Source organism: Schistocerca gregaria, chromosome 9 (genome assembly GCF_023897955.1).
Source record: "Schistocerca gregaria isolate iqSchGreg1 chromosome 9, iqSchGreg1.2, whole genome shotgun sequence".
Taxonomy (NCBI): Eukaryota; Metazoa; Arthropoda; class Insecta; order Orthoptera; family Acrididae; genus Schistocerca; species Schistocerca gregaria.
This window is the reverse complement of record NC_064928.1, coordinates 16736255-16748808: the sequence shown is the minus strand read 5'-3', so window position 1 is coordinate 16748808 and position 12554 is coordinate 16736255. Positions and strand designations below refer to the sequence as shown.

General features: G+C 46.6%; 1 non-coding gene across 1 annotated transcript; it reads right to left on the bottom strand.

Annotated features, from left to right (window-relative positions):
- Nucleotides 1-2556: 2556 nt before the first annotated feature.
- Trnaa-ggc (transfer RNA alanine (anticodon GGC)) lies at nucleotides 2557-2629 on the bottom strand. Its single transcript has one exon. It is a non-coding gene; the product is annotated as a tRNA-Ala (tRNA).
- Between the last annotated feature and the right edge of the window lie 9925 nt (nucleotides 2630-12554).

The following is a 12554-nucleotide window of genomic DNA, read 5'->3' as shown; positions in this document are numbered from 1 at the left end:
CAAAGCGAATGAGCACATTTCGCCTACGGCTTAATCCGCCCTCCTAGTGTGGCTGCTAGGTGTCTGCAGGCAGCGAGGGTCTGCAAGCTTCCTGTGTTCGCACCTATGTCACCTGTGCTTGCTTGTCAGAGACAGACTATCGCAAAACATACAACTCACTCCATGAATTGATTGCTACGGCATCTGTTATCAGCAGTCACAACTAGCAACACCAGTAGCAGCTGACTGCACGCAAAGAATAGGAATGTGCAGTGGGATTTACGTAAACTCAGCGCAAGGCAGATCTTTCCGACATAGGCTTCAGAATCTTACGGGAACACTTGTACTGTTTCTAAATTAAGTGTAGGCGTGGGAGGAGGGTGATTCCTGCGCACTAATAACAGCACCCTTGTCAATTGTGGATGCTAATCATTCGCTTGTATCTTCCTAGACACATCTGCTGGTTGTGAATTATTCCACTTGCATGGCAAGGTGCGCATGTAGGTGTGTTAAAAATTCTGGAGGCACTGGGTATTGATCCCAGTACCTCTCGCCTACTAAGCGAGCACTCTACCATCTGAGCTACGCCCGCCCCCCAGAAGACTAATGGTGCTACATACAGCCATATAGACGACACAGTCCCTTGCACTCCCATTATTCAGCAGACAAACACTACTCTCTATGTATCTGTTAGGGTGTCTTTCAGGTTTTGTGCATTCTGTATCGAATCGTAGTTGGCCACAATGAAAGTGGCACGTATAACGTCGAAAATAGAATTCGGACACCGCTCTGAGTAAGACCAACGTGTTGTCCACCATCTAGACTTCAATGAGGTTAAGAAGCGATACCTAAGACAGATGACACCTCGATAACAGCCGGTCCCCACACTTACATCTTGCTCTCCTTACGTCAGTATACATCATATCAGTCTGTGACGCTGGCTTTGCAACATCTTGCGTGCCTTTAAGTTCGCCGCGACCAACACTTACCATGCACTGACCACAAAAAATTGAGGCGCCGCGGCTTGAACCCTGGACCTTTCACATGCCAAGCGAACGCTCTAGCAACTGAGCTTCGCCCCATGCACGAGAAAAATGCACTATTCCCCATTCTTTGCGACTCAGATGCGCACGGACACGATGGTTGGTTGGTTTGTAGCGGTGAAGGGAGCAGAGTACAAAGGGGCGGACCCGTTCATATACACAAATGTTCCAAGTAGTTTCGATGCTCTGGTATTACAAATGCAAATTCCGTCTGTTTTTAACGTCTTAAATTGAAAGAGCCCTCACAAATTGCTCCGTTTTCACTCCTTGTCGACAATCATACAGCACCTGAGGTAACAAACACATCTCGAGCCCCATTGTGCACTCCATTATTCATGCCAACTCAGTGCCTCGCTCTTTACTACTGTGTACCAATCTTGTCGTCCAAATGCAAAACACTGGGCCACAACAAGTTTCCGCGTCTCCATTGCACTGCGCATACTACGAAACGCTCCCCAAACTTGGCACTCACCCTCGCAGCCGACTTTTCCGACTTTCCACGACGCTCACGCTAGTGACAGCATTATTTATAGTTCGACGTCGCGCCAAAGCGAATGAGCACATTTCGCCTACGGCTTAATCCGCCCTCCTAGTGTGGCTGCTAGGTGTCTGCAGGCAGCGAGGGTCTGCAAGCTTCCTGTGTTCGCACCTATGTCACCTGTGCTTGCTTGTCAGAGACAGACTATCGCAAAACATACAACTCACTCCATGAATTGATTGCTACGGCATCTGTTATCAGCAGTCACAACTAGCAACACCAGTAGCAGCTGACTGCACGCAAAGAATAGGAATGTGCAGTGGGATTTACGTGAACTCAGTGCAAGGCAGATCTTTCCGACATAGGCTTAAGTATCTTACGGGAACACTTGTACTGTTTCTAAATTAAGTGTAGGCGTGGGAGGAGGGTGCTTCCAGCGCACTAATAACAGCACGCTTGTCAATTGTGTATTCTAATCATTCGCTTGTATCTTCCTAGACACATCTGCTGGTTGTGAATTATTCCACTTGCATGGCAAGGTGCGCATGTAGGTGTGTTAAAAATTCTGGAGGCACTGGGTATTGATCCCAGTACCTCTCGCATACTAAACGAGTGCTCTACCATCTGAGCTACGCCCGCTCCCCCAAAGACTAATGGTGCTACATACAGCCATATAGACGACACAGACCCTTGCACTCCCATTATTCAGCAGACAAACACTACTCTCTATGTATCCGTTAGGGTGTCTTTCAGGTTTCGTGCATTCTGTATCGAATCGCAGTTGGCCACAATGAAAGTGGCACGTATAACGTCGAAAATAGAATTCGGACACCGCTCTGAGTAAGACCAACTTGTTGTCCACCCTCTAGACTTCAATGAGATTAAGCCGCGATACATAAGACAGATGACACCTTGATAACAGCCGGTCCCCACACTTACATCTTGCTCTCCTTACGTCAGTATACATCATATCAGTCTGTGACGCTGGCTTTGCAACATCTTGCGTGCCTTTAGGTTCGCCGCGACCAACCCTTACCATGCACTGACCACAAAAAATTGAGGCGCCGCGGCTTGAACCCTGGACCTTTCACATGCCAAGCGAACGCTCTACCAACTGAGCTACGCCCCATGCACGAGCAAATTGCGCTATTCCCCATTCTTTGCGACTCAGATGCGCACGGACACGATGGTTGGTTCTTTTGTAGCGGTGAAGGGAGCAGAGTACAAAGGGGCGGACCCGTTCATTTACACAAAAGTTCTAAGTAGTTTCGATGCTCTGGTATTACAAATGCAAATTCCGTCTGTTTTTAACGTCTTGAATTGAAAGAGCCCTCACAAATTGCTCCGTTTTCACTCCTTGTCGATAATCATACAGCACCTGAGGTAACAAACACATCTCGAGCCCCATTGTGCACTCCATTATTCATGCCAACTCAGTGCCTCGCTCTTTACTACTGTGTACCAATCTTGTCGTCCAACTGCAAAACACTGGGCCACAACAAGTTTCCGCGTCTCCATTGCACTGCGCATACTACGAAACGCTCCCCAAACTTGGCACTCACCCTCGCAGCCGACTTTTCCAACTTTCCACGACGCTCACGCTAGTGACAGCATTATTTATAGTTCGACGTCGCGCCAAAGCGAATGAGCACATTTCGCCTACGGCTTAGGCCGCCCTCCTAGTGTGGCTGCTAGGTGTCTTCAGGCAGTGAGGGTCTGCAAGCTTCCTGTGTTCGCACCTATGTCACCTGTGCTTGCTTGTCAGAGACGGACTATCGCAAAACATACAACTCACTCCATGAATTGATTGCTACGGCATCTGTTATCAGCAGTCACAACTAGCAACACCAGTAGCAGCTGACTGCACGCAAAGAATAGGAATGTGCAGTGGGATTTACGTGAACTCAGCGGAAGGCAGATCTTTCCGACATAGGCTTGAGAATCTTACGGGAACACTTGTACTGTATCTAAATTAAGTGTAGGCGTGGGAGGAGGGTGCTTCCTGCGCACTAATAACAGCACGCTTGTCAATTGTGGATGCTAATCATTCGCTTGTATCTTCCTAGACACATCTGCTGGTTGTGAATTATTCCACTTGCATGGCAAGGTGCGCATATAGGTGTGTTAAAAATTCTGGAGGCACTGGGTATTGATCCCAGTACCTCTCGCATACTAAGCGAGCGCTCTACCATCTGAGCTACGCCCGCCCCCCAGAAGACTAATGGTGCTACATACAGCCATATAGACGACACAGTCCCTTGCACTCCCATTATTCAGCAGACAAACACTACTCTCTATGTATCCGTTAGGGTGTCTTTCAGGTTTTGTGCATTCTGTATCGAATCGTAGTTGGCCACAATGAAAGTGGCACGTATAACGTCGAAAATAGAATTCGGACACCGCTCTGAGTAAGACCAACGTGTTGTCCACCCTCTAGACTTCAATGAGGTTAAGCCGCGATACCTAAGACAGATCTGCACTCGATGACACCTCGATAACAGCCGGTCCCCACACTTACATCTTGCTCTCCTTACGTCAGTATACATCATATCAGTCTGTGACGCTGGCTTTGCAACATCTTGCGTGCCTTTAGGTTCGCCGCGACCAACACTTACCATGCACTGACCACAAAAAATGGAGGCGCCGCGGCTTGAACCCTGAACCTTTCACATGCCAAGCGAACGCTCTAGCAACTGAGCTACACCCCATGCACGAGCAAACTGCGCTATTCCCCATTCTTTGCGACTCAGATGCGCACGGACACGATGGTTGGTTGGTTTGTAGCGGTGAAGGGAGCAGAGTACAAAGGCGCGGACCCGTTCATATACACAAAAGTTCCAAGTAGTTTCGATGCTCTGGTATTAGAAATGCAAATTCCGTCTGTTTTTAACGTCTTAAATTGAAAGAGCCCTCACAAATTGCTCCGTTTTCACTCCTTGTCGACAATCATACAGCACCTGAGGTAACAAACACATCTCGAGCCCCATTGTGCACTCCATTATTCATGCCAACTCAGTGCCTCGCTCTTTACTACTGTGTACCAATCTTGTCGTCCAACTGCAAAACACTGGGCCACAACAAGTTTCCGCGTGTCCATTGCACTGCGCATACTACGAAACGCTCCCCAAACTTGGCACTCACCCTCGCAGCCGACTTTTCCGACTTTTTCACGACGCTCACGCTAGTGACCGCATTATTTATAGTTCGACGTCGCGCCAAAGCGAATGAGCACATTTCGCCTACGGCTTAGGCCGCCTTCCTAGTGTGGCTGCTAGGTGTCTGCAGGCAGCGAGGGTCTGCAAGCTTCCTGTGTTCGCACCTATGTCACCTGTGCTTGCTTGTCAGAGACAGACTATCGCAAAACATACAACTCACTCCATGAATTGATTGCTACGGCATCTGTTATCAGCAGTCACAACTAGCAACACCAGTAGCAGCTGACTGCACGCAAAGAATAGGAATGTGCAGTGGGATTTACGTGAACTCAGCGGAAGGCAGATCTTTCCGACATAGGTTTGAGAATCTTACGGGAACACTTGTACTGTATCTAAATTAAGTGTAGGCGTGGGAGGAGGGTGCTTCCTGCGCACTAATAACAGCACGCTTGTCAATTGTGGATGCTAATCATTCGCTTGTATCTTCCTAGACACATCTGCTGGTTGTGAATTATTCCACTTGCATGGCAAGGTGCGCATGTAGGTGTGTTAAAAATTCTGGAGGCACTGGGTATTGATCCCAGTACCTCTCCCATACTAAACGAGCGCTCTACCATCTGAGTTACGCCCGCCCCCCCAAAGACTAATCGTGCTACATACAGCCATATAGACGACACAGACCCTTGCACTCCCATTATTCAGCAGACAAACACTACTCTCTATGTATCCGTTAGGGTGTCTTTCAGGTTTCGTGCATTCTGTATCGAATCGTAGTTGGCCACAATGAAAGTGGCACGTATAACGTCGAAAATAGAATTCGGACACCGCTCTGAGTAAGACAAACGTGTTGTCCACCCTCTAGACTTCAATGAGGTTAAGCCGCGATACCTAAGACAGATGACACCTCGATAACAGCCGGTCCCCACACTTACATCTTGCTCTCCTTACATCAGTATACATCATATCAGTCTGTGACGCCGGCCTTGCTACATCTTGCGTGCCTTTAGGTTCGCCGTGACCAACACTTACCATGCACTGACCACAAAAAATGGAGGCGCCGCGGCTTGAACGCTGGACCTTTCACATGCCAAGCGAACGCTCTGCCAACTGATCTACGCTCTATGCACGAGCAAACTGCGCTATTCCCCATTCTTTGCGACTCAGATGCGCACGGACACGATGGTTGGTTGGTTTGTAGCGGTGAAGGGAGCAGAGTACAAAGGGGCGGACCCGTTCATATACACAAAAGTTCCAAGTAGTTTCGATGGTCTGGTATTACAAATGCAAATTCCGTCTGTTTTTAACGTCTTAAATTGAAAGAGCCGTCACAAATTGCTCCGTTTTCACTCCTTGTCGACAATCATACAGCACCTGAGGTAACAAACACATCTCGAGCCCCATTGTGTACTCCATTATTCATGCCAACTCAGTGCCTCACTCTTTACTACTGTGTACCAATCTTGTCGTCCAACTGCAAAACACTGGGCCACAACAAGTTTCCGGGTCTCCATTGCACTGCGCATACTACGAAACGCTCCCCAAACTTGGCACTCACCCTCGCAGCCGACTTTTCCGACTTTCCACGACGCTCACGCTAGTGACAGCATTATTTATAATTCGACGTCGCGCCAAAGCGAATGAGCACATTTCGCCTACGGCTTAGGCCGCCCTCCTAGTGTGGCTGCTCGGTGTCTGCAGGCAGCGAGGGTCTGCAAGCTTCCTGTGTTCGCACCTATGTCACCTGTGCTTGCTTGTCACAGACAGACTATCGCAAAACATACAACTCACTCCATGATTTGATTGCTACGGCATCTGTTATCAGCAGTCACAACTAGCAACACCAGTAGCAGCTGACTGCACGCAAAGAATGGGAATGTGCAGTGGGATTTACGTGAACTCAGCGCAAGGCAGATCTTTCCGACATAGGCTTGAGAATCTTACAGGAACACTTGTACTGTTTCTAAATTAAGTCTAGGCGTGGGAGGAGGGTGCTTCCTGCGCACTAATAACAGCACGCTTGTGAATTGTGGATGCTAATCATTCGCTTGTATCTTCCTAGACACATCTGCTGGTTGTGAATTATTCCACTTGCATGGCAAGGTGCGCATATAGGTGTGTTAAAAATTCTGGAGGCACTGGGTATTGATCCCAGTACCTCTCGCATACTAAGCGAGCGCTCTACCATCTGAGCTACGCCCGCCCCCCAGAAGACTAATGGTGCCACATACAGCCATATAGACGACACAGTCCCTTGCACTCCCATTATTCAGCAGACAAACACTACTCTCTATGTATCCGTTAGGGTGTCTTTCAGGTTTTGTGCATTCTGTATCGAATCGTAGTTGGCCACAATGAAAGTGGCACGTATAACGTCGAAAATAGAATTCGGACACCGCTCTGAGTAAGACCAACGTGTTGTCCACCCTCTAGACTTCAATGAGGTTAAGCCGCGATACCTAAGACAGATCTGCACTCGATGACACCTCGATAACAGCCGGTCCCCACACTTACATCTTGCTCTCCTTACGTCAGTATACATCATATCAGTCTGTGACGCTGGCTTTGCAACATCTTGCGTGCCTTTAGGTTCGCCGCGACCAACACTTACCATGCACTGACCACAAAAAATGGAGGCGCCGCGGCTTGAACCCTGGACCTTTCACATGCCAAGCGAACGCTCTAGCAACTGAGCTACACCCCATGCACGAGCAAACTGCGCTATTCCCCATTCTTTGCGACTCAGATGCGCACGGACACGATGGTTGGTTGGTTTGTAGCGGTGAAGGGAGCAGAGTACAAAGGCGCGGACCCGTTCATATACACAAAAGTTCCAAGTAGTTTCGATGCTCTGGTATTAGAAATGCAAATTCCGTCTGTTTTTAACGTCTTAAATTGAAAGAGCCCTCACAAATTGCTCCGTTTTCACTCCTTGTCGACAATCATACAGCACCTGAGGTAACAAACACATCTCGAGCCCCATTGTGCACTCCATTATTCATGCCAACTCAGTGCCTCACTCTTTACTACTGTGTACCAATCTTGTCGTCCAACTGCAAAACACTGGGCCACAACAAGTTTCCGCGTCTCCATTGCACTGCGCATACTACGAAACGCTCCCCAAACTTGGCACTCACCCTCGCAGCCGACTTTTCCGACTTTTTCACGACGCTCACGCTAGTGACCGCATTATTTATAGTTCGACGTCGCGCCAAAGCGAATGAGCACATTTCGCCTACGGCTTAGGCCGCCCTCCTAGTGTGGCTGCTAGGTGTCTGCAGGCAGCGAGGGTCTGCAAGCTTCCTGTGTTCGCAACTATGTCACCTGTGCTTGCTTGTCAGAGACAGACTATCGCAAAACATACAACTCACTCCATGAATTGATTGCTACGGCATCTGTTATCAGCAGTCACAACTAGCAACACCAGTAGCAGCTGACTGCACGCAAAGAATAGGAATGTGCAGTGGGATTTACGTGAACTCAGCGGAAGGCAGATCTTTCCGACATAGGTTTGAGAATCTTACGGGAACACTTGTACTGTTTCTAAATTAAGTGTAGGCGTGGGAGGAGGGTGCTTCCTGCGCACTAATAACAGCACGCTTGTCAATTGTGGATGCTAATCATTCGCTTGTATCTTCCTAGACACATCTGCTGGTTGTGAATTATTCCACTTGCATGGCAAGGTGCGCATGTAGGTGTGTTAAAAATTCTGGAGGCACTGGGTATTGAACCCAGTACCTCTCGCATACTAAACGAGCGCTCTTCCATCTGAGCTACGCCCGCCGCCCCAAAGACTAATGGTGCTACATACAGCCATATAGACGACACAGACCCTTGCACTCCCATTATTCAGCAGACAAACACTACTCTCTATGTATCCGTTAGGGTGTCTTTCAGGTTTCGTGCATTCTGTATCGAATCGTAGTTGGCCACAATGAAAGTGGCACGTATAACGTCGAAAATAGAATTCGGACACCGCTCTGAGTAAGACCAACGTGTTGTCCACCCTCTAGACTTCAATGAGGTTAAGCCGCGATACCTAAGACAGATGACACCTCGATAACAGCCGGTCCCCACACTTACATCTTGCTCTCCTTACGTCAGTATACATCATATCAGTCTGTGACGCTGGCTTTGCAACATCTTGCGTGCCTTTAGGTTCGCCGCGACCAACACTTACCATGCACTGACCACAAAAAATGGAGGCGCCGCGGCTTGAACCCTGGACCTTTCACATGCCAAGCGAACGCTCTAGCAACTTTTTTTTTTTTTTTTTTTTTTTTTTTTTTTTTTTTTTTTTTTTTTTTTTTTTTGGGCCTCCCTTCTCCCCACACAGCCCATCCATTCGCTCTCCTTTTATGCCTTCTTCGGCGAGCTTCTATGCTATATCGACTGATTTTTTTTTCAAATTTACTGTGACAGTTAGGGAAATGAAATGATGTTTGGCTTCTTCGCCATGTGAGGCTTCTCCTCCGTAGAACTGAAAATTGAAAAATTAAGGCTTCTTGGGAATTAATAAATTGTCACTCTTGCTTCATACTGAAAAAATTAAACAAAAATAGAAAGATTGTAACTGAGGAACACGTGCAAGAAGCTTCCACTGCATTGTGTGCAACGAAACCACCTTTCGATATTACCGAGATCCTGGAAAATCATCATAGATGAAAGTAGTTGCTGGAGATATGGGGTTCATCCAGCAGTAAGTGTGAAGCCGCAGTGCCGTTTCGGGGTTCTGTCCGAGGCCTTCACGGCTACCGTAGCGGCCCTGGGGCACACGAAGTCCCCACCGTACTTCACCCTCAACAGCGATCCCCTACTTTGGCCTGTGACTACATTTTTCGTAGACGAGGGCTATTAAGATGTTTATCCAATCCCTTGTCTCTGAAACAGAATGTGTAACATGTTACCAAAAGTTTTTTTGTGGTCCCTGTGCGTACATATCTGATAATATTTTGCTCGTTCGTATAATTCGTATTCTAAAACACGGTCATTGCCGTGTTCAGATATAACGTAATGTACATAATTGCCAAACAACCACAACACAGCATTGGTTTTCTGGACAGGGAAGAAAACACCATCGGGGAAGAGTAATTTTTCAACATTGATCTCAGTACTAACAGTTCTGGTTATAAAGGCTACCCGCCGTTGGAGTCCCCTCCATATTTCGGCGTATCCGCCACAGAGAAAGCGGTGGATCACTGTGTCAACTGCGTCACATCGGGTGCACACAATCGTGTCACTAAGACCAATGGAGTGCAACTTTTCGTTAGTGGAAACTACGTTATTAACAACTCGGTACCAGGTTGCCTGAATGTCGGAAGACAGTTCACGATTACTAATATTTTTCCAAATTCTTTTCCAGTCTTTGTCGGGATATCTGCACTCCATTTTGTTGACATGTTCTTTCGTTGTTAAGAGTTCCATTAATTTCCTGCAATTCCTTGATTGTGGATTCGTGACAATACTGTCCATGTAGCTAATCTCTAAAAAGAACTGGCGAATATATTTCAATTTATAATTAATTCCGCATATATTTATGGGTGGACGTAAATTTTCTGGCTGTAGGAGTCGATACAACCTGGCTGTAATACTATGTGGATGTTTTTCTATAATTTGTAGGGTCCTCTTTATATATAACGCCGTAGTCTTCCGCCATATATCTGTTAAACCTAGGCCACCTTCAGCGGAAGGTAACGTAACTGTATCGACTGCTACTCTAAAAATATTCCCTGTCCATATAAATCGGCAAATGATACTCATTATACGTTTGGCAATGGGTTTCGAAACTGGCAATATTTGACCTATATATATAGCTTTTGATAAAATGGAACAATTAATTATTCTGATTCGTTGTTTAATGTTCAGATGTCTGGTCTGATTGAGTATTGTGGCTCCTCTGATTGTATCCAGTACTTTCTTCCAATTGTAGGTCATGGTCTGAAGCGGACATCGGTAAAAGGTGACACCCAGAGCGGTGTGACGATCGACGGAGCGTGCCCATTCCAAACGGACATCTTGAAGACCTTTAAGATTTAAAAACGAACTCTTCACCTCGTTAACCCTAGCGCCTGTAGCTTCACAAAAGATCTGAATATTCGTAGTTAATTTCTCTAAATCTTCGTTACTACGAATAACCACTCCAACGTCATCAGCATATGCATTGGTGACGTTGTTAACGCCAGATATCGTGATGCCCTCAAGATCGACATCGAGTCTCCTTAGTAAAGGCTCCAGTGCAACAACATACAGGAGCATTGACAAAGGACTTCCCTGCGGGACGCCGTTGCGAATTTCAATGGGTGGAGTGAAATGCCCATTTACAGACACTTGTGTTTGGATGCCTTCAACAATGTTAATTAAAACTTGCACAAAATGTTGACTAAAACCCACATAGGTCAACGTTCTGAACAAAAATAAGTGGTTGACCCTGTCAAAAGCCTTTGAGAAGTCGATAAAGGCAAGGCCTCCTGGTGAGGATGACGTTGCAAAAATTGCAGAGACATCCCTATATTCACAAACAGTTTTAAAAATATTCCGCCCCGAGAGACAGGTTTGGTGGTCACCTATGATCTTCTCCATTAGAGGTCTCAGTCTTTCCTTCAGTACACGTGCAATTATTTTATAATCCGAGTTCATCAAACATATTGGTCTCAATTGATTGAGATCTTTAACTGTCGCGTTCCTTCCCTTTGGTATTAGCACAGTTACGCTTTCTTTGAACTCGCGTGGAACAGTAACACCTTGCAACACTTCATTTATCACTTCTGTGAATTGATTACCGATGAGAGGCCAAAATTTACAATAAAACTCTACAGGCAAGCCATCAGGCCCTGGGGACTTACGGGTAGGCGAATATTTAAGTATATCAAACACCTCCTCACATGTGATCGCAGTGGTAAGGGACACATTGTCCTCGTCATTGATAACGTTGTCGATACCTGTAGTTCGTAGCAAATCGTTCGCACAGTCTAGATTATACCGGGTATCAGTATATAACGTACGATAAAATCCATAAACTGCATTTAAAATGTCAGAGTGTTCCGTCAGCACCCGGTTATCGCCCACTCTAAGACAAGCAATAAACGCTCGTCTTCTATTTCTTTCATGTTCGAGTAAGTGGTACAGCGATGCGTTTTCGTCCTCCACCGTTGTCGGGACACGAGATTTAATTTTTAAACCCTCCAGCTGTTGTCGCTTGAGACTTATGAGGTGAGCCTTGATCTTCTTTATTTCAATGAAAACCTCATCAGTCATCTGCTGAGCTGATAGTTCCCTTAAGCATGTATAGTAAAATTCAACGGTATTGCGAGACCACATCGCTCGCTCCCTCCCGTAAGCTATTAGGGATGATCTCAATTTCTTTTTAGCACATGATGTCCACCACGCAAGGCGAGAGCTGTATTTATGGCGCATACGTAGAGCAGCCTGCCATACCTCCGCTACTGTTCTTGATAGGGCACCCTCGAACAACATATGGGTATTCAGCTTCCATAAGGGGCGACCCCAATACGTTCCTTGCTTCTGAAACCGAATGCTGCATTTCACTGCGAGATGGTCCGAAAACGTAGTGGGAATTACTTCGATACTACTGATTTTATTTTCCAGGTTTGCTGTGACGTATATTCTGTCTATTCTGCTTTGCGAGCGACTACTGATGTACGTAAATTTGACTAACGTGGGGTATTTACTTTCCCACACGTCTGTCCACTTCATGTTTGTCACCAAAGCCGCCAGTTCCCTGGAGAAGTTAAAATTTGGTCGCTGGTCCTTTTTGTGAAGTACACAATTAAAGTCACCACCGATTAAAGCTTCCGCCGGATTCCCCTTAAGTAAATAGACCATATCGTTCTTAAAAAAATTAGCCCTATCATCTCTAGCGTTGTTACCAGAGGGGACATATAC